The 20,662-nt window shown below is 45.9% G+C and overlaps 1 protein-coding gene across 1 annotated transcript in view; it reads right to left on the bottom strand.

Moving 5' to 3' along the window:
* Positions 1-20,662, bottom strand: part of LOC149325823 (adenosine receptor A2a-like) — a 350,480-nt gene that overhangs the window by 51,304 nt on the left and 278,514 nt on the right. The gene's annotated exons all lie outside the window — the stretch shown is intronic.

Genomic DNA, 20,662 nt, shown 5'->3' with positions numbered 1-20,662 from the left:
GCCTGCGCGGCTTTGCTTCGATGCGCGAAGCCCCTAAGAGATCACGTATGTCAACGAAGTGTAACGTGGCATTTATGTGCTTTTTGCACGCGTTATTAGAAATCGGAAATTATAATTCCGTGCATTATCAAACCCACAGCTCCACTGATATCTTGATAAACATTGAGAAGGCACTGGCAGCAGTTATTTTTTGTCTCCTTTGGAGACCAACCGGCGCTTGCATGCCGGTCGCGTAGGAGGGCTTACAGAGTCTCGTTAATTCTCGTTAAGTCTCGTACGGTGCCCGGATGTTCTCGTTTCAGAACCCGGATGACTGGAATTCAGTGCCCGGATGAGTGGATTTCAGTGCCCGGATGACTGGAATTCAGTGCCCGGATGACTGGAATTCAGTGCCCGGATGACTGGAATTCAGTGCCCGGATGAGTGGATTTCAATGCCCGGATGAGTGGATTTCAATGCCCGGATGAGTGGATTTCAATGCCCGGATGAGTGGATCTCGGTCTCGGCGTGACGTCACCACACTGCCGACAACGGGGGCTAAAAGCATTTCATGCTTAAAAGTACTGCTGTAACTGAACATAAGTGTCTTTCGTAGTAATAACCCATGACGTCAGGTGGAATGCTCAAGTGGATGGAATCACCTCAACAGCTCTAAAACGATCCTTTTTTATTAGACGATGGCTCAGAATAGCCCCTATTCAAACTAAGCTGTTAGCTTACAATCCTTTGTTAAATCTCTTCTAGAGTATGCTAAAGTAGTTTGGTTGCTCATATTAATCAAGATATAACCAAGCTTGAAGCAGTTAAACTAAAAGCAATCCGACTCATATTTAACCAATACAAAATAACTGAATACAAGGGGGGTACTGCGCACAAAAAGACAAGGACAAGAAGATAACACAACAAGCGCGGTCAATCATGTATTCACCATGATTGACCGACTAGCCCAACAACGTACGCTTCAAAATAACTGATTCGCCTGCTGAAATAATGCCAGCAGGAGGAATCAAACCATTGCAGGCTCGTACTAAACTCCCGTGGCTTAAACTCATGTTTCATCTAATTCATCGACATCTAAAACTGGGCACTACAAAATATATTTTTCTCTCTGAAGCAAGATCAACGCCTTATAAACATTCACATGCGTTGAGTGACTGCCATTTTCATACTGCCTTCTTCAAGTATTCATTTTTGCCACCAGTAATTAGACAATAAAACAGCCTTAGTCGATACATTACTAATAGCTAATCACTGACAAAATTTAGTATTGCTGGTAACACAGTGTAGCGGTATTAACTCCCGATTGCTTCTGTTCAGTTATTATACCCATGGTTGAGTAGTTTCTTTTTCTCATTTAATAACTACACATAATATGCCACTGCCTTTAGAGGGTATGTTCACAATATTTATTGATTACTTAGTGTCTGCATATTCTAAAAAGTAGCCCCTTTTTCCACATTTTACTATTCTTTGTATAACGCTACAGACAATAGCCTTGTTCCATGTACCATTTGATGCTTACGTTATAGCTTTGTTGTATTTGTGCAGTACCATTTACTGTTTTCTCAACATATTGACCTGTTGAATGTTCTCAACAATACTAGACCACTTCCTTGTTGGCTTAACTATGCCCTCCTGCCGCAATTCCAATTGGCATTAGCAGTATTTGTAAATACATATACACAGTGTAGCGTGCCGACTTTCACAGGTTCAGCTGCCGGCGTGGGCCGACAACACGCTGCGCCTGAACCCGACGAAATTGGCCCGCACTCTTGCTGCTGGCTGCGCCTAAGCCATGAGCCGCTTCTTGCTCAAGCGGATTTACAACACCTGGCATTTCCTTGGAGTGTGCGGATGTGCAGTTCAAGCCAATGTCAAGTGTCCATGACCCTCTTGCGCTGCAGGATACCGCGGCTAAATGTTTATCTACGTCGATCGGAGTAATCTATGGCCAACCTTAGTGAGGCCTGTGTCGAAATTTAGTCCATAGACCAATTTTTCTTCTGTTGCCGGCGGTTCACTGCTATCCGTAGAATTTACTTGGACGTCCCCCTCTCTCGACTAGGGCGTCCTCTATCTATTTCGATTCTACTTTCCTTCGTGGCAAGCGCCATGGTATATTCCCTGAAACTAGTGCGCGATTATATTCACGACTGACTGTACAATTACATAAGGTAGATTCCTTTTCTAGAATGAGAATTCACTGCTTTTTCTTTTCCATTTATTTTTCATTTTCTTGAACAAATTCTTGTCTAAGACACAAAATTATCCAAATACTCAACTTCTTGTACATGAGTGCATTTGTATCCGCTATGAAACATGGCTAATCACCCGCCGTGGGTATGCGCCATTAAGCCTGAGGGTCATCATCATCATTATGCTTGAATGCGCTGCAATATCAATCATAGCGGCTCGGTATCACCCACGTCACATAACAAACGCACCCCTACAAAATAAATACGTATTATACGTTCACCTTTGTTACTAAAAGCCTCCGTTACATTACTTAATAGCAAGAACTGCCGTGAAACCCCATAAATTAGAAACCTAGTTTCCCAGTAGTGCACGCGAAAATCAGGTGTTGCCTCTTGAATGGCTGTGTTTCCTTTTCTGGTTCAATTGTTTTACTCATTTGCGCCATATCTTCAGTACTTTTCCATTTCATTAAGTTTCGATATGTTTTTGGTCTCCCCTGATGACGCCACGGCTGTGTGCGCAATGAATGGTGTGTCACTCTAATAAATCAGTTGGCAGTGAACGCCCGTCTCACCCTGCAACGCTGCAATTCAAATTTAGTTTCAAGCTCTCTTAAAGCATACAAAAACTGCTCATCCGTTTTGAAAAGGAAAACGTCGATAGCCCTGGAAAACTTGAAAGCTCCAGCTAAAATACCTCATGGTAATTGTACAAAAGAGGAAGAAATAACTAGACGAGGGTAAATATTCCTCGGAGTTTAGACTGCGTGGGAGTAGGCCATGGCACAGGTCTTCCGTGATACGCTTGCAGCCCCCCTGAAACGAGCGCCCGATGAAAAACAGAAGTTGGCCTATCCATTGCCGCGTGCCAAAAGAAGCTACTGTCACGGACAATGCGAGCTAGAAAAGACATCGCCTACACAGGGCATTTTCCCAAAAGCAGAGCGATGACGTCAAGCGCTTCTTGTCGGCGTACCTCTAGGGACTATACCGCTGTGAACTGCCAGTCGGTGACCACAGACTTCATAATTGTCAACGTCCCCATCACTGTGACGATTTTGGCTACGAGTGGCCCAATAAAATGCTCTACTTCAACGCGAAAGCGTTCAGGCTTCCACTATGCAGAAAATCCGGCGTCTTCGGCGGTAAGCAGGCGGCCGACATGCCCCTAGGTAATGTGATCTTGGTACGTCATCACACCTTTCCCACCGGATGCCGAGCAAACTACCCCGGTGGCAGGCAGCAGTTAAATTAGTCAGTGGTCGCGGGAGGTCGAAGAGCAACCTTGGTCTCCCAAGCGCCACTGGCGGCTGTGTTTGAAAGAGCCACGTGCCGGAGTTGCATCAATGTGCCAGGAGCACTGCATCAATGACCAATTCCGCATATATGGGCACAAAGGCGGAACCAACGCTACACAGAAATGTGCAGTCTTTGTAAAAAGTAACCAGGCTCCATGGTTTGCTTCTCATTCGTATAACAGAGTCCTCACGGCTTCCCTAAAGTTAAAACAGTTCTTTGAAGGTGAGAATGGGGTTCTTGTTACCATACAGAGATTTAGAGCTTGAGGGCTGGCATAATAGCTTTAGTATACGACTGAGAAGAAAAACGTGCAGCCTGGTTACTTTTGACAAAGACTGTACATGTGCGGGACGGATCATCATCATCATTTATTTTACCCTTAAATGCCTCTTTTGAGGCAATACATAAAGGAAGTGAGGGGGGGGGGGCAAACAAATAGAACTGAGGATAACACGTTAATACAAAACAATGCAATACAAATGCAAATGAAAAACAATACATCACAATACAACGTTGGTCGAAGCTGCGTGGCGAAAGGCTGAATTAGGCGGTAACAACAAGAAGAAAATGAATAAGTGTAACTGGATGAACATTGAGACAAATGGGCAATATATTTTATTCGGTACTGTGATTAATTAATGCCTGTCGAAATTTAGTAGGGTCGCGCTCGTTTACAATGTAGTCGGTTAGCAGGTCTCAGTTTTCTATTGCAGTTGGAAGAAAAGATTTATTAAGTGCGGATGTCGATCCGTGTATACGTTGAATGCTGAGGAGGTTAAACAGGAGGCGCGATCTTCTAATGAGAGCTAGTAATAATGTTTCACGAAGATCAGAAAAATTGTAATATAGTTTACGAAAAAGGCAGAGTCGTGCGATTTTCAGTCGGTGCTATAGCGGCTGAATGTTAAGTGCAGATTTAATCCTGGTGATACTGTTGTGTCTATTGTAATTTGGTGATATGAAACGGGCTGCTTGGTTTTGAATGCCTTTTAAAGTGTTAATTAAGTGTGCTTGGTGAGGGTTCCATATAGATGCTGCACAATCAAGTATGATACAGGTGAATGTATCGTATGCTAATTTTCGAACAGAAAGAGGGGCTAGGTACCGGGATCATCGGAATGGGGCCAATTGATTTTCATGCTCCATATGCTAGATGTAAGATGTAGAGCAGAACGTTGGGTCAGTTGGTGTAGTGACGTATTCAAGAAAACTTTGCGCAAAATGACACAATACGGAGGGAGAAACACGTGCACACACACGAGCGCACACACACGTTGCGCTTGTGCGTGTGTGCACCTGTGCGCAAAGTTTTCTTGAATATGTAAGATGTGTTCCGACCAGGTTAATTTGCTGGAGGTAGTGATTTCATGGTACCGATATGGTTGGACCTGGGTCACCGTGTTTGACAGGAGTGAATATGCGGATCTGAAGTTAGAACGTTTTCGAGATACTTATATGAAATGGAAGTTTGAGACATTCAGCTGCATAAGCCAGTCAGAGCACCACCGTTCTATTATGTGTAAGTCATTCTGAAGCGGAGGCTGATGCCTGTTAGTTGCAATGCGACGATAAAGGATGCAGTCATCCGCAAAAAGCCAAATTAACCGTCATTAATGAAGGTTAGAAAAAGAAGGTGGCCAAGAACGGAACCTTGGATGATTGCCGATTACTGCGTTTTGGGAGCGACCTGTTAAAAAGTAATGTCTCTATGATAAAACGAGAGGATCGATGGACAGTCCAGAGAGTTTAGACATGAGACGAAGATGGGGTACGCGATCGAAGGCTTTAGAAAAATCTGAAAAGATTGTCAGTTTGGAATCAAGAGTCCATATTTAAGTGGAGGTCAGTGGTAAATTCAAAAAGCTGAGTTTCACACGAGAAACCGGAACGAAAACCAAGCTGCCTAGTAAAAAAGAAATTGTTCTGTTCGGGGTGCGATGTGACATGTGACTATATGACGTGCTCTGGAAGCTTGCAGGAAATGCATGTAAGAGAGATTGGGCGGTAAGTGGAGGGATCTGATCTGTTACCAGCTTTAAACACCGGAACAACTTTGCGTAATTTCCAGTCTTTCGGAAGCAAACCCGTTGACAATGACTGTTCGAAAATCACTAGAAGGAATAGGCTAGACCTTCTCTTAGTGCTCTTAAGAAATTTTGCAGGCATTCCGTCAGGGCCTGGTGCGCTCGACGTTTTAAGCAGGTAGCAGTTAAAAAGAAAGAACTGACACGCAAAGAGGACGCAATGCCGCTGAAGGGACTCATTAAGGCTACAGCGTCGTACCCTGGATCGTAAGTGTGCCCGCAAGTTTTTTTCAGCAATAAAGTACTCAAATCTTAAGCTTTTGCCGGGTTTAACGTGCTAAAACCACGCAGACTCTGGCGGACGCAGTAGTAGATAACTCCGGATAATTTCGACCTTCTTGGGTTCTTTAACCTGTGCGAAGTACATGGGTGCCTAGCCTTTCGTCTCCACCAAAATGCGAAAGCCGCGATCGGGACCGAACTCGCGTCTTTCTGCTCAGTAGCTGAGCACTACAACAACCACTGAGGCACCGCGGCGGCCAATCATCAGCTTTTATAACACCTTTTCTGCGTCACTAACATATATCAATCCGGAAAGCCGAGCAATGCAATATTAAAAACAAAAAAAGGTGAAAGAAAATGTGCTATCTTTACCAACAATATTTGCACTAACTTAATTATGCTGCGATAACACTGCGTTTCAATAAAACAGTCCACCGAGCGAGCAGCCACAGTGGAACATTGAAGAAAGGGACAGTGCTGAGTACCGTAGCGACCACACAAATAACCACAAAGGGGGGCTGCTCAGAACACAGTCGGGCTTCACTTACTAGCCGCCTCGATAACTTCACGTTCTTTCTTAGTTTACGATGCGCAATGCCGTCGCGGTTTGGACTTGAAACGCACATTGAGAAGATACATGGATGATCACAAGTTGCCGGCCCCGATCCGGTGCGCATATCGGCTCGCTGACCCCTAACAGCATTGGAATCTCCCTCCCGGCTCCGTAGCCGCGGACTAGGTTCAACGTCAAGAAAATCCTGCCAGATGAAAAGAACACTGCCCCCCCCCCCCCCCAGTGTGACAGGGCGATTGCAAAGACGACACGTCGCCCGACGCGCCCTGCAGCCGGCCCGCACTGCGTCCGTTCGCCGGAGAAACAATGCGCAGAAAGGAACGACGCTCGCATACCCGACGCGATTGCGTGGCCCTTCGAATCCATGCCTCTGCAGCCGGAGAAGAAACAGCGACGGCGCAGCACAAATCCCCGTGCATCAAACTGGCTGGCGGTGAGACACGCGGAGAATCCCGGCCCATTCGCCATCTATGCGCGTCCGTGTCCTCGCAACATGTGGAACCCACGTATGCAGGGGCATGCGCCCGCGATGAGAATGTTGCAACTTTATTGCGATTTCTCACCAGCTCGCCGTCCTTCGTATTGGTGTCCCCTATTATGCGCGAACAGTATGTACTGCTCTTTCTGTGCTTTATTTTAGCCTTTCCAATCGCCCACCACCCCATATACACTTCTCCACATTTTTGACAGAATATAAAAAAGAGAGAGAATTGTGCCAGATTTTGGGATGGTGACCAGATAATTTTTGCCCTGTACGTACTTTTTAGACCCGAAGCGAGAGCCGCTCCATTCATTTACGAGGCCATAGCTTTTTACTCTCGATGAAAGTTTCGTTGGAAGCTTATAGCTTTTTTTTTGGACACATGCGACACTTTGCTTGAAGGCCATGAGGCGCAGCTAAAATGAACAAATCCGCCAATTTTCTGACCTGGATGCCAGGTCTCACTAAAATGCTGCTTTTGAACCTGGATCAGCCCCTGTGGCGGGTTAAGTGCCCAATGAAACGGAAACGCTACGTTCACAGTGAACAGGGTAATAAAAAATGGCTGAGGCTTAACTTGGTTAACCCTGGTCAGATGCGAAGCATATTGATGGCTAAGTTTGGTAATACATGGCTTTCCTTGGTTGAATACTTGGTCATTTTAATACAACCACTAGAAGCCTTCGCCGTGGGGGAAGACAACGGCATGGCTACAGCGGAACGCCGACTAACCCCGAGACGCGCGTTGGGTGGGCGCCTGGATTGCCACGGAAGCCGCGTCCGCCTGCCCGGTGGAGCGAGCGTTTCAACTACACCGAACCTGAACGCGCGTTCGAAATGCGCGGGAATGCCGCTCGAGGACATTCCGGTGTCTGTGCGATGGCATCGTTCTCTCTCTCCCAGCGCGTGACGGCGATCTGTCGTGACGTCATGTGTCACGTGGTATGTCACGTGGTGTGACGTCACTGTATTACGTAGTCTGCACGGCGTGCAACCACAGCGACGGCGCTAGGTGGACACCCATCTTCCTCTGTCGTGACGTCATGTGTCGCGTGGTATGTCACGTGGTGTGACGTAACTGTACCACGTGGTGCCCACGGCGTGTAACCACGGCGAAGGGCTGTAGTGTACCTCCGTCTTCCTCTGTCGTGACGTCATGTGTCACGTGGTGTGACGTCACTGTACCACGTGGTGTGCACGGCGTGTAACCACGGCGAAGGGCTGTAGTGTACCTCCGTCTTCCTTTGTCGTGACGTCATGTGTCACGTGGTATGTCACGTGGTGTGACGTCACTGTACCACGTGGTGTGCACGGTGCGTAACCACTGCGAAGGGCTGTAGTGTACCTCCGTCTTCCTCTGTCGTGACATCATGTGTCACGTGGTATGTCACGTGGTGTGACGTCACTGTACCACGTGGTGTGCACGGCGCGTAACCACGGCGAAGGGCTGTAGTGTACCTCTAGTAATATGCTTCGCATAATATGCGAGTTCGAAAAGCCGCGCTATGAGCCAACTTAAAAGTGAGGCGTTCTTATTGGCCTCTTGATAAGGCAGGCAGGAGAGATTAAATTGGTGTTCAAGAACGTTTAGTTCAACTAATCCCGAAATGAAGGAAAACGTTCAATCGGAGTGTTGAACAAAGCTAAAAGGAACTATAAATGACTTGTTAAAACTGAAGGCACAGCGCACGAAACACCAGAAGGAGGGCGTCTGTATAGGCTCGGGCCTCGCTCCGTTCCTCAGTGACTGTCTACTAGCTTCCTTGGAGCAAAAGTTACACCAAGCCTTACTGGGATCTTCAGTTGCACGTGTGTTCTGATACGTTGATGACTTTCTGGTGATTTTCCGATTAAGAAGTGGCCACAGCATTGCAAAGCAAGCCAGTGATATACTCACTTTATTCAGGTGTAATTTAAGACCATTTCAACTACCGATGGAAGTTGCGGATCATGACGGCATTCGCTTTCTAGACCTACAGATAATGATGTGCGACGATGGGGTATGCTGGCGCTACGCACCCCGAGCACAAAAAGGGACTTCATCATACTCATCCTCTCATTCAAAAATAGTGAAACGAGGCGTCGTGACAGCAGCCCTAAAAAATGCCATTTCCAGGTCATGTTCTCATCAAATGCAATCCAGCTTCAGATGCCAGATCATGAGGCTGAAGAAGACCGGCTTTCCAGACCACATCCTGCGCGCTGTAGCGGAGAAGAATCTTGCCGAATTCAGGACGAAAACAACGAGTTCCCTTGTTGCAGGAAACCGAAACTTCGCGGTGATACCTTATGTGCACAAGGTATCGCATAGCCTTAAAAGAATTGCCGGAAAAGCCGGGGTCAGAGACCTCTTTTCTGCCCCTAACAAGCTGCAGCGCTTGTGTAAGACCGTCAACCGCGAAGGACCTCCACCTGCCGAATGTGAAAAAAATCACGAATCACCATATGTGCAGTGCCGTAAAAATGTTGTGTATAAGATTGAGCTATCCTGTAGGCGGTGTTATATTGGCCAGACAGGGCGCTGCCTAAATGATCGCCTAAGTGAGCATAAACGCTCCCTAAAACCACCCCCCAAAAGCAATTTGGCTCTACATTGGCTTTCTTGTATATGCACCCCTTTCTTCAACCGCACTACAATAGTGTATAACATAAGGACCAACGTACGCGGGAAATAGTTGAAGCTCTTTTAATTCACTGGGGTCTTGACACTTGCGTCAGCAAGCCTTCCGTCACGCTAACACAAAAAGAAATTGACTATCTTAGCAGTCAAGTACGCTAGTGTAGGATGCGATTGTGTGCTTTTGTTTGTTGTGTTTGTTGACAATCATCACTGATGCTGTATCTGTAGATTGTGCTCCTTTTTCACATATTTATTGCTTGCGAGCAATAAAGCATTTTAGTCGCAAGTCAGCGCTGTGTTTGTCCCTACCTTAGTCCTGTCTTTCGTGCGCTGTGCCTTCAGTTTTAACAATGTACCGACTAGCCCAAACAAATACCTTAGTGCTATAAATGACGTATACCTGTGGAGGTAGAGGTATACTGCAACCATGCACAGTGGTGACAACATGCGAAGTGTTTGTGGCAGCCACTTGAGATTTGAAGATTGGGCGCCTAACAGCCAAAAACCAGTCCCGTATCTATATACGGCGACATAGAGTTGCCGCAGCAGGAGACGCTGTTAATGAGGCAAGTCGCCGCAGTATTTTTCTTTTTCTCCAGGTGTATAACGCGCTGCCTTGAAATTAGTTCCAGTTCTCGTGGATCTCAATCGCACAACGCCCTGAAATCGCAGTCGCTGGTGGCATCGAAGCTGCCTCTGAAGCTGGCGGCGATATCAAAAATTTAATAATTAGATTAAATAATTATTTATTTAATTAGATTTAATAATTATCATTATTATTATTATTATGACGCAAGAAGCGGAGAAATTCAGCAATGCGGTAAGTGATGACGTTGGCGGGAAAACTAATTCTGCGGTGTAATGCTCGGTTCGAAGCAAAGAGAAATTACGCGTGGGCAGTTACGAACCCTAGCATTCCGTAATACCTCGTGCGGAAAGCATTCGAGTGGTTTAGTCTTTGTAACGTCCAGAGTTGCCTTGAGCCAGAAGGACACTCTCCATCCCATCCATTCTCATATCCACGCTTCTTCTATTCATCGAAAGTGCCCCCCGCCGCGGTGGCTCAGTGGTTACAGCGCTCGGTTGCTGACCCCGAAAAACGTGGGTTCGATCCCGGCCGCTGCGGCTGAATTTCGATGGCGGCAAAATTCTAGAGGCCCGTGTGCTGTGCGAAGTCAGTGCACGTTAAAGAACCCTGGGTGGTCGAAATTTCCGGAGCCCTTCACTGCGGTGTCCCTCATAGCCTGAGTTGCTTTGGGACGTTAAACCCCAATAAACCAGTAAACCAATCATCCGAAGTCCAGTGTGCGCCATCCCTCCAAATTCTACGTGGCCCGACGATCGCCTCTTTTCCTGCCATCGCTATTTCTAAACCTGCCCTATCTTCCGGACAGAATGACTTATGGTGTCTTTGGCTGACAGCACGCGTGGAGTTTTCTGCGCACTCTTGCAGTGTCGTACATTCGGCTGGGACGCGCACGAGACGCGTGGGCGCCACTGTGGAGACCAACGGTGGAGCGCGGGGCAATCCCTTCTTGCAGAGCACGCTAGCAGACGTCGTTGTTTACGCTATAAACTTTGGTTGACGCGGCATTCAAGAAGAGGAAAATCGGACGAAGCATTACAAGTGAGCATATTTTAAAAGAATGTTGAATAGTATAGCAGCAGTAATGCGTTTATTCGCACTTTATAGCATCATACTTTTTGCCAGTGAGTGCACAGGTTGAAGAATATCAATAAAGCGACAATGTGGGACGCTTAGTGGATAGAGAATCGCCTGCAGATATTTTCGGAAGTTACTCTATCTGAAGCTCTAAAGAACTGGCAAGCATAACGCCTTGGTGTGGTGTCTGACAAACCTGCGCCATCGTAACTAATCGCACTATCTCACGAGCAGGCTCGTGGGTCCCGCGTTTCCAGCCGTTTCTATCAACCCCTATTACAGGCGTGGTCCTGACCGCTGTTCTGAAGAGGTTGTTGCTAATTGTACAGATTGCTCACTGCGCTCGCTGGCGTCGGCCGCTCGTAGGAATAGCCTCTGAGATCATCGAGGGTCTCGGAGGTCTTGGTGAACAGGCAGCACAATGAGCCACGCCACTCTGCGAGTGTTTCGCACGTTCGGCTGATGTGCAAGGGTTCGTGCCACTCGTGTGGTATTTGACGTCATTTCCTGAGCACCGGCAGGAGGCAGTGCGTCTCAGCCGAAGACATCATTAGTGTCGCCAACGGGGGTGTAAGCTGCAAAGCTGCAAACATCTATGGGGCCCCAGACAAGACGGCACCAATTTCAGGCGCCACAGCCATTATGTCAGACTAATTGAAGCATATGACACAACGTTTCATCGCTGCGAGCCAAGCAAGTGAAAGGAAATAAGCATGAAACAAGACAGCACGCATGTGGTTATGCGCATAAAGTACCTCCTTCTGGTCAATAGTTTTCGAAACCAAAAAGAGAAATTAAATACTTCCTGTCACTGGCTGGGTTCGGAGCGATAATGCGCTGCGTCACATGCTTGAGCTGGTTATTAGAAATATGCCTCCTTCCCGAGTAACAAAAATTCGATAGGTTGGGGCAACCAAAAGGAAATAACAATAATAGCCCCTGCCTGCACCACATACGTACAACAGGCTTAACCCCATTCGAAAATAAAAGAATAGGCCCGTAGGCAAAATGTAATTTCACCACCTGTGGGTGGAAAAATAAAAAAAAGGGAATAAGCTACTGTAGTAACAAACTGTGTAACAAACAGTGGGTAGTGGGCGCATGTGTTGTCCGTTTCTTCTGACGTTGTCGCTGCGCCGCCGTTCATTTCACCGTGCCAAAACCCGCCCCGCCAGCCATTATTCGGAGCTGGAACTGTTCTTAATCCTTTCTTGTCACACTCACGAATTTATATATATAAATACTGAGCTTCTGGGAAGCAACAAAAATGTTTAAGGGTCCCTGAATAATTTGAGCTCCACAATATATAAAACGCCAACAATGTAGAGGATTTCACACTAATCTTAAAGAAGGCATTGTTTCTGTAAACAAAACAAAATGACTGAAGACAAATTTATATATTTATGGAATTCAACAAATATTCAGCACATGCGAATATCGAAACACCTGATTTTTAAGCTACGCATAACACATTGCAGCTTTACAAATAAAATAAGGCGTTACGCTTTCAAAAGCAGCTGTTTTATGCTTCTCTGAAAGGAATGAGGTCTAGGTATAGAATTTTCAGTTGAAGGCATATCTTTCCTATAAGTAATGCCTGCAAATTTCAATGTGTGATGACCGCAATCTGTATTTATCTTTGGTAGCAGAAAACGGTGGCATGAAGATGACTCATCAGATCGAACGAATAAACGGACAGAGACAGCCAATACATTTAGCTTGTTGTGAAGCAATAGATGAAATAAAGAAACAATACTGTATTTAAACACATCATACAGCGTAAATATGTTTAGGGATTTACATACTGCTTCACTCTGAGTGCATTAACTGCTTGCTGTATTATACGAAGAGCCCTTTTTGAAGAGTTAATATGTCGTATAAGCAGGCGAGCTTTACATGTGCACCCCTATACCGCAACTGAGTAGTTTACGGAAGAGTGAACAAATGCGTAGTAAAGGTTACGAGAATTAGTAATTACTCTCTCATTACAAACGTTAAGAGAATGTCAATGGGAAAGAATTCCCAACATTTCCAGAGGACGTGTAGGCCGTAGGAAGACTGACCGACTGAACGCACATGGTAGCGAAATTTCAAATGGTTATCAATAATTACTCAAAGAAGTTTTGTCTCTGTTGTAGGGCGATTGTTGTAAAATACGTCGCAATGAAAAGTTGGTTTCTTTTTCTCAAAGGGAAAAACGATGAAAAACGTACTTCATGGATTAAAACTAATAGCATTTGCGGTACACCGGTGATGTAAATTCTGTACTCCATCATTAACCTTGTCAATAAGCGTGATTTAATCTGTGTCTGGTATTGGTAAATTGTTACCATCTGCGTAAAGCACATGATAAGCGTAGGTGCCGTTGCATGGCAATTCATTAATATAAAGCAAAAAACAACGACCCAAAAATTGAGCCTTCTAGGACGGGCGCCTAGATTGATGGATTGGGGCTTGGATTTGTATTTGAATTTAAGACTCGAACAAGTCGACATCGATCTCTTAAATAACTTTCGATAACCGTTAAGGTTAAGCCTACAATTGCATAACGAGATATTTTTTTTCAGAACTTCAAGGCTTAAGGAATCAAACCCTTTGGAAAACTACAAATACTCCTCCTACTAAAACATCCCAGTCTATTGAATTCGTGATGGTGTCTGCAAAAGTTTAGACAGCTGTTGCGGTAGAGTGCCCTTTCCTCAAGTGAAACTGACGAAAGAATGGTTTATATTTTTCAGATGAACATTTATGCGGTTCGAAAGTAACTTTGCAAGAATTTTACTGAAGAACGGCAGAACTTAAATCGAGCGGGAATTCTCAACCTCTTCTCTACTTTGTGTCTTGTAAAGATGAAACACTTGAGGAATCTTAACTTTTTTTTTCGGGAAAGATATCTTCAGAAACTATAACATTCATAATGTGAGCATAAACTGGAGAAATAACATCTTTAATAATTTAACAGCATGCGGATATAATGTGACATACCCACCAGCAGATATCACCCGACGTACTTCGTATTTATGGTCGGAAAAAGAAAGAACGAGGATTTTGCAGGATGAGTGACAGCAGCATCATATTTGCTCCGGGACTGCTGACCCGAAATACGCTGGTTCGATACCGGCCGCGGCGGCTGAATTTCATTGGAGGAGAAATTCTAGAGGCCCGTGTACTGTGCGATGTCAGTGCACGTTAAAGAACCCCAGGTGGTCGAAATTTCCGGAGCCCTCCACTACGGCGTCTCTCATAGCCTGAGTTGCTTCGGGACGTTAAACCCCAACAAACCGAAACCAAAATATTTGCTCTGGACTATTGTTCACCAGCGATGAAAAATAGCTATCAAAAGCTTTGGCAATGCCATTTGGTGGAGTGTACAAAGCATTGTCATAATATATTTTTTCAGGCTATGTTGCCTTCCGTCCCTTCCAAGAGACGGAATGACGAGACGCCATTTCTTTTCTTAATCTGTTCCATTGCGACGATTTCGAGTACTGAAATACTTTTTTTTTTCGCAGGAAATAAAGTGGTAGTTAAAGTGTAAGATATTTTAGGTATCGCTTCCGTAAATTGGCATGAAAAGGTTGCTTTTTAACTTTTGCTACATGTTATATTTCTGTTTTAGGTAACGCTGTAGTGACGTTGTGATCCATGGGCCTCTTGGCGGTTGGTGTTCGCTGAGTACAGTGCGCACAGTCGAAGCGCATTTTGTTGCTTGTGAAAACGATTTCAAGTTTGACTATACCTTCATTCGAACAATCTGATGAATACACCGACGTTCAGTCAGTATCCCATACCATATTTATGGTTGGATTAGTTAGAATAGAAAGACGGGCTAGCTGGTCTTGGAACGTAGAACTTCCTGCAACAGTTTGTCAGCTACCGACGCCAGCAGTTCGTCCGGGTAGCCCGCGGCCTTTAGGCGCCCGAGCTGGTGTTGCACACTGGTGGCCATAAGGTATGCACACGACTTTTCGAGAGCAGCGAGTAATGCAGTTTGACGGCGATTCTCGTTTTCACTAGCTTCAAATGGCGGAATCGTACCTTGAAACTTCTTTTTTGGATCGCGGTCTGTAGCTGCAACATACCTCTGCCTCCAGGAAAAGCAAACACGCCCCCAGAAAGTGAAGGCTGCTGTTCTCTGGCATCTCAAAGGTGAAACGAAGCTTTTTAAAAAGAAGCACAGGACCCATTGCACTAGAAAGCAGACTTGTTAAAGTGGAAAGGCGGGCTAGGTGGTCTAGACGGGCTAGTTGGACGTACCAGGACCAACCAGTCCTTCTTTCCACTTTAACAACTTTTCTTCCTACTACAATGGGTCATGTGCTTCCTTCTTTTCTATGGGGCAAACCTTCTGTTGCGCTAGTCAATCTTCTTGCCCTCACCTCATTTCGGGAGAGGATGTCCTCATTCCCCGTAAATAACCGACTGGTTCCACTCGAGGTCCAAGCGGCCTTTGCCCCGTTCCTTCCGTCCGCAAGACATGCCAGGAGAACGATGAAGATCCACCGCTCTGAGTGGTGGCGCCAAGTAAGGTCCCTTCATTCCTGCCTACGTGAGTTCCTGCCTACCTCATGTTCACCCGTGAAGCCTTCAACACGACGGAAGTTCCCTGGAGGATGCACCTTCGAGGTTTGTGTGCATAAAGAGAACATGAAAAAAGGATAAGCCAACGCCTGGAAGGGTGACGTGTCCTGGACAGTGCTCGTTAGCGGAAGATGTAGAAGCGGTGTTGAGTTGCGGGAGGAAGTTCTCTAATGAACCAAGGCAGTCACCTGTCGAACTGCTATCGTTAGTCAGGACTGTAGCGTGCAAGGCCGATCAGCAAGACAGGGAGCAATGCGTTTCAGAAGGTGTGGACAGTTCATTGTCAAAAGCGGGAGTACCGAAAAATTATGCTACCCTGATTAAAACATTTGGCTACCTAAAACGCCATAATCTTGCCCTGGTACTAGCCGACGAGGAAGGGGGTTTAACCGTCATGCCAAAAACTCTGTATGATCTTAAGGCGAGCGACACAATCGCTAAGATTTTTAAAGCCGCCAAAGCGCTTTTAAAGCAAAGAGCAAAGCGTTGGCCTTGTGTGAAAAGTTTTTAGTCTGCTGCTGGAAAAAATGCGCTTGACATTTTCTTCACGGCAGATACACACAAACTGAAAGTGCCTTTCCGAGCGATTGTGTCCGAGCGTTCTTCATGGCAGAATGCGATAGATAGCTTTCTGCAGAGACTCCTCCGATCTCTAGAGATAGATGTCGTTTTCATGGTTACAAAGTCGGCCGAAGTGTGTGTGTGTGTGTGGGGGGGGGGGGGGGGGGTTACTTTATGCTGTGTAGCAGCCGTTCGTGGGCGGTTACTGCCTTTTCTATAGACGAGACCTGTTTTACTTCATTCACTAGCCTGACCTATTAATCGCAGTTAGAGATTTTATCGGAAAATCACGCCCTGTGGAAATAGAGAACGCCGCAGGCTTGTCTATTGAAGGCTTCATGAAGTTATTCATTTTATCTTTCCTCTACTTTTACAGATTTTAACAACAAACATTTCATTCAGAAGGCTCGGGTGTGCATCGATTCCTGCATAGCGCCTGTTTTAAGCACAATCTTTTTATCCCAATGCGACAAACGTGCACTGACGCAGCTATAATAGCTAAAATTTTTGTATATGTGCACGACTACCTACTAGTTGTCGGGTCAAACTCAATTGAAGACAAGGAAGATGTGGTCAGAAGAGTGCTTGAGGTGTTTATCAATTGTTCAAAAAATCTTCGTTTCACATTTGAGAAGCCAGAGGACAACAGCCATCAGTTCCTGGATGTCTGTTTGCTTTTCCGGGAGACACAGGTGTGTTGGAGCTACAGACCGCTATCCAAAGAAGTTTCAAGGTACGATTCGGCTCATACGAAGCTAGTGAAAAGGGGAATCGTCTTCAAACTGCCTACGCGCTGCTGTCGCAAAGCCGTGTGTACAACTTATGGTCATAGGTGTGCAACACCAGCTTGGGCGCCTGAAGGCCGCGGGCTACCCGGACGAACTTCTGGCGTCGGTAGCTGACAGACTGTTGTGCGAAGTGGAGGAACGAAGGCGGCCAGAGCAAGCCACAAGCCAAAAAGCAAGGCCTATTGTCGTTCCCTATATTGATGGTTTTTTCCAGAGCCTTAATAAGGTTGCAGGGAAGCACGGCGTCCCAGTCGTGTTCTCTGCTCCTGACAAGTTGTCGCGGCTATGCCCCAAAGTAAGCGGGCGCAGCACTGGCCCTGACGCATGCATGAAGAAGCATGAGCATGAGACATGAGACTCTCACCGTCAGCGCACTTTGGCGCTTCCACTGTGGGCACAGGTCCATCGTGGGCGCCGTCGCAACACTGTCATGTTGTGAGGCTTCTGCTCGCAGTGGTGACATGGCCAAGCTTCTGACATATGGGCATACAGTGTGCCTAGCAGGGCCTATTTTTGCATGCGGCTGCAATCTTTCCCCTTTGAAAATGAACTTCACACACCTCGACCATCCAAAGTGGTGTATGCAATTATATACGCATACTTGCTTGCAATAGCTTCGGTAAGTAACCGTTTTTATTATATATGTCGGCGTCGGAAATCTCACCTGCCATTGTACCTCACACGACGAATAATGAGCGCACCTGAATGCTGCCTAAACTAGAAACTGCCTTCAGGGCGTAAAATGTTGACAGGTATTTATTTGTTTATTTATCAAAGAACCCACAGCGCCAAGGCATTGCATTTTGGAGGGGGGTTAATACATAAACAACACAAGTTTGACACCTTTGCTCCTAAGCAGAGTAAAAAATATAAAATACAGAAAAAAGACAAAAGAAATGTAAAGCGCTAGACATGCACATACATTTACAAGGTTGAAAAGAAAGCATCATTTCATGCAGCACCCACGACATCACTCGGCAGCCTATTCCATTTCGTAATGGTTTTAGGAAAGAAAAACATCCTAAACCATTCAGTTTTTGTCGCAATTTCCCGTACCTTAATATCATGGTCAAATCACGCATAGGCTTGTAATAAGGCTGTGGCAAATGCTTTTCTCGTTCAACACGAATAGCTGAATAAAAAATAGAATGAAAAAGCTTCAAATGTAATCTCATTCGGTGCATGACGAGCAATTCCCAGGTAAGTGCTTCTTTCGTACTCGATGCACTGAACCGAGACCCACTTGTGCCCGACACAACGAGAAGCAATGTTTTGCACCCTCTCCAACTTTCCTTTATCTCGAGCAGTAGGTGGATCCCAAACCGTACACGCGTATTCCAGAGGCGATCTGACATACGTCTTGTAAAGAATGTCCCGGCATGACATGGACATGCAGAGTGCTTGCATTGCAGATTTTTTTTTTGTACTCCTAATCTGCGCTGTTACTGTTTTTTTTGTTCTGCGTTCTTTCTGTATTCTTAATCACAGCTGTTTGCGTTTTTTTAGCTTTTGTTGCGCTCTATTGCTGTTGTTGTTTTTTTTACTTCAAAAATGGTGTCTGTATTTTAATTTCCTCTGTTTTCTGCACCTGATTTTGAAAAAAATTGTCATCAAAGTGCTTCGTGTGTCCCCCCTATGTAATACCCTCCCCGGAGGGCCTTTAGGGTATTTGAATAAATAAATAAATAAATCAGGAAAGACTGTCTCCCTGGACAGTTGTTACCACCGTCGTCCAACAATTTCGAGCGCTTGCTTTTTAGTGAGCAAGGAGCAGTTTACTGAAGATCAGGAGTCAGACAAAACAATACAAAAACTCCACAGTTCAGCCAGAGAATGAGTTTCGAAAAATAACGTCACGCTGCTCAAAAGATATGGGCTGTTGTTTCGTCGCTATCAGGACAAGAGAGGGGTAATTTTCGATCAGTTGGTCGTGCCGACAAAGTACAGACAGGACTTGCTAAATCTCTGTCATGGCAGCGGCTGGCCGGGTCCCCTAGGAGTAAAGAAAAGCAAAGCACGCCTCTTGCAGGAGTTCTACTGGCCTAATTGTTTCCGTGACGTAGAGCAGTTCGTGCGTTCGTGCAACAGTTGTCGACGAGTGGGAAAGCCACATGTCAAGGTCAAAGATCCAATGCAGCTAGTTGCTGTGATAGCGGAGCCATTCAAACGCCTTGTCATCGACGTTTTCGGGCATCTAACGCTAACTAATCAGGGAAATAAGTATTTGCTGACAATGCTGTGCCCAACTACTAAGTTCCCTGAGGCAGTGCCACTGAAAGAGCTAACCTCCACGGCTGTAGTCGGTGGTTTACTCTCTGTGTTCGCACGTGTAGGATTCCCATCAGAGGTGCAGAGCGATCACGGTCTCGTGTACACCAGCGCATTGACAACCACATTCTTCGATCGGTGCGGCATCAAGGTGATTCACTGCTCGGTGTACCACCCTCAATCCAATAGTGTCGAGCGGAGCCACTCCACTATAAAACCACTCCTTCGGGCCCTGCATCCCAGCTGCACTGTTTGCACTTCGGACAGTGCGCATGAATCTACAGGGTTCGCTGCGGCCGAGCTTGTTTACGGCAGAAACCTCAGGTCCCCTATGCTCATGCTCCGAGAAATATGGGAAGGACGAGGCGAGGACTCAACAGTGGTTGAGTACGTTCTGACTCTTTTAGAGAGTATGGACAATGTTCGGAAGCTAGCGGAAAAAGAAATGGAGGCTAGCAGACTCAGCACGGAAGCATATTATGACCGAAATATAAGAGGTCGCACATTCCGTCCGGACGACAAGGTTTTGTTCCTCAGGCCTTCGAAGGCAAACAAACTAGAAATCCAATGGGAAGGTCCAGCACTTATTTTGGAAAAACTGCCCACCGCTAATTACGTAGTCAAAATGCCAGGCAAACAAAAGATTTGCAAAATCTATCAAGCAAACCTTCTGAAAGCTTACAGGGAACGCGAGGCCATCGTGAATATGACTGTGAACCTGCCGGAGGTTACAGAGGACATTCCTGACGTGAAGAGCATCACTCGAAATTTCTCAGTCGAGGATATTGAGAAGCTGACCGTAAATCCGCATATCCTTGATGCTGATCGAAGAATTCAAACTTATATTCTCAAAACGACCAAGGCGGACCAACCTTCTGGCGCACGACATTAAGTTAAAAGATGATGCATACCCCGTTAGTTCGATACCGTAACCTAACCGGATGTCGCCTAAACAGCACACCATTCTCAAGAGCGAGGTGCGCGAGGTGCTGGAGCTAGGGGTGATAAAAGAGGTGGAATGTGACCATAGCTCGCCCGTGATTATTGTTGAGGCCCCGGGAAAAGATCCGCGACATGCATCTGCTACAGAAAGCTCAATGCGCTCACATATGACCAAATATTTCCTATTCCTGGCATTAAAGAAAGGATTGAACAGGTTAGTGCCGCAAAATTTATATCAACTTTGGAACACGTACGAGGATATTGGCAAGTCCCACTTTCAGACATGGCTCAGAGGTACGCAACCTTTGTCACGCCGTTCGGAATGTTCTCTCCGACGGAGCTTAGTTTCGGCCTTAAGAACGTGCCGTTCTCTTTTTCGAGTCT

The sequence above is a fragment of the Amblyomma mixtum genome, chromosome 10 (assembly GCF_055824585.1).
Source record: "Amblyomma mixtum isolate Tamu chromosome 10, ASM5582458v1, whole genome shotgun sequence".
In the NCBI taxonomy this organism is placed as follows: domain Eukaryota; kingdom Metazoa; phylum Arthropoda; class Arachnida; order Ixodida; family Ixodidae; genus Amblyomma; species Amblyomma mixtum.
Note: the sequence above shows the minus strand (reverse complement) of the source record. Positions and strands in the feature narration are given on the sequence as shown.